Source organism: Euleptes europaea, chromosome 12, assembly GCF_029931775.1.
Source record: "Euleptes europaea isolate rEulEur1 chromosome 12, rEulEur1.hap1, whole genome shotgun sequence".
Classification (NCBI taxonomy): Eukaryota; Metazoa; Chordata; class Lepidosauria; order Squamata; family Sphaerodactylidae; genus Euleptes; species Euleptes europaea.
This window is the reverse complement of record NC_079323.1, coordinates 3,899,690-3,902,335: the sequence shown is the minus strand read 5'-3', so window position 1 is coordinate 3,902,335 and position 2,646 is coordinate 3,899,690.

Genomic DNA, 2,646 nt, shown 5'->3' with positions numbered 1-2,646 from the left:
CAGATTAGAGTCTGCCACTCTTAATCGCTACACCACGCTGGCCTTTCCATCTCTGTGAATCTAGGGTTCTGTAAACTAGCAGGGCTTTGTAAACATTCCTAATGACAGCCCCGTTTTCCTGAGGACTTCTCAATCCAGCCTCCTTCCCGACCAGTCCTGTTATCTGCTTTATTCGCCCCAAATGATAGGAGTGGGGAAACCAACCCGGTTCACCAGATTAGAGTCTGCCGCTCATGTGGAGGAGTGGGGAATCGAACCCGGTTCTCCAGATTAGAGTCCGCTGCTCTTAACCACTGCACCATGCTAGTGTGTTGTAGTGTCCATATTAAACGTGTAATTAAAAGAAATTACTGTGTGGGGGATGCTAATGGCCGTGGTGGGGGCATCTCTGAAGGGTCGGGCACCTCCATGGAAGGGCGCATTGCTCAATGGTAGAGCTATGCAGAGGCAGGCAGTGGCAAACCGTCTCTGCTCATCTCTTGCCTTGAAAACCCTACAGGGTTGTCAGCTGCAATTTGATAGCACTTCCCACCACCACCACATCAGGGAGCCACGCTTGAGAAGGGGGTGCACCCCCTGCCGTCTCTCAACCCTCCCCCCCCCATCCTATCACTGAATGGACGCTCGAGGACCTGCTTTGCCACAAAGGCAATTGAGCAATCCTGCAGCTGTCAGAGGAGGGAGCGGCCTGGGTGGCACATCCTGGGCAGGCCCTTTCCTCCCCCTCCCCTCCACGTCCTGGGATGTTTCATAGTGCAACCTGCGTGGAAAGAGGAAGCCATGCGAATGTCACTCTCAGAGGACAGGGGCGGTTGGCCGTGGAGGGGGAAGTCGCCACCTTTGCCAGAGGGGTTAGAATGAAAAGGGAAGAGGCAGAAGAGCTATCTGGCTGGCCGTGGACACGACTAGGAGCGGTGCGTTTGCTTAAGAAAAGGACCGACTCCAAATGATCCAAGTAAATGATCCAGGCTAAAGCTCAGTAAGTTCAGTGGGTTATTTTGCTGTAATGTGGCATGTGCCCAGGGAAGCGGGACCTCCCATTCATCTGTAATATCCAGCTGTAACAATGTCGAATAGCAGTAGATTCAGGACAGACAAAAGAAGAAAAGTTGGCTTTTGTAACCTGACCACTTAAAGGCAAATCAAACAGGCTTACAATCGCCTTCCCTTCCCCTCCCTGCAACAGACACCCTGTGAGGTAGGTGGGGCTGAGAGTAGAGCTGTGACTAGCCCAAGGTCACCCAGCTGGCTTCAAGTGGAGGAGTGGGGAAACAAATCCAGTTCACCAGATTAGCCTCCGCTGCTGGAGTGGGGAATCGAACCCGGTTCTCCAGATATTTCCAAAAGGAAATAACGTCTTTACACAAGGGGTGATTAAAATATGGAATTGGCTGACAGAGGCGGTAGTGATGGCCACAGGCGGTGGCTTTAAAAGAACATTAGATGGACTCATGAAGAATAAGACTTATCAGTGGCTACCAGCCATGGTGACTAAAGGGAACCTCCATGTTCGGAGGCAGTCAACCTCTGAATACCAGTGCCTGTAGGAAACATCTTGGATGGAAGACCACCACGGAAGTCCAGGGTTGCTACACAGAGGCAGGCGATGGCAAAACACCTCTGTTTGCTTCTTGCCTTGAAAATGCCATGAGAAGTCACCACAAGTCAGCTGTGACTTGACGGCAGTTTTTCCACCACCAGGCAGGTCTCAGAACTGCCGGAGCAGAATATTGTGCTGTTTTTTTTAAAAAAAAAAAATTGAGCACAGAATCCACTGCTGCCCTACTGGGATTTTGGTGCCGTCACGGAGGAATGACTTGCCTTCCCTTTTGGTGCTTCCTACAGACCTTTGCTTTCTCCCAAGCCCCTTGTGAACACACATGAACCCAAACACATGAACCCACATGAAGCTGCCTTCTACTGAATCAGACCCTTGGTCCACCAAAGTCAGTATTGTCTATTCAGACAAGCAGCGGCTCTCCAGGGTCTCAGGCAGAGGTCTTTCGCATCATCTACTTGCCTGGTCCCTTTAACTGGCGATGCCGGGGATTGAACCTTCTGCATGCCAAGCAGATGCTCTACCACTGAGCCACAGCCCTACTTCATGGCTCTCCAGAGTCTCTGGCACAGGTCTTTCGTACCACCTAGTACCTCATCCTTTAAACTGAAGATGCCAGGGATTGAACCTGGGACCTTCTGCATGCCAAGCAGACACTGCTCCACTGTGCCACAGTCCCTTTTCTGGGCTTTCTGGAATCTCTCCCTTTGCATGCTGCATTCAGGCAGAGAGATCGGGCCCTCCACCTTTCCTGGGTGCTGAAGGATTTAAATCAGTCCACCCGTCCCTCACTCGATCCTGTGATCTTTTACTGGGTCAGGTGGGGATCGTTTCAGCACCCTGGGAACCACAATGAACTGTCTGTTGTCATTCCCCCCCTCCTCTGAATGAAGTGCTCTGATCTAAAATGCCAGCAGTGGAGATGTCTATCCTTTCCTTCCCACTGGGAACTCCCCGTCACCCTGTGGTTAATTGCAACTTGATAGCCTCTGGGTGGAAAGAAGAGCTGTTAAGTTTGTTGATGATATTCCTGTCCCTCCTTTCTGTTGTGAAAAGTTTCCAAGGTAGCAACGGCGGCCAGAAAAGGA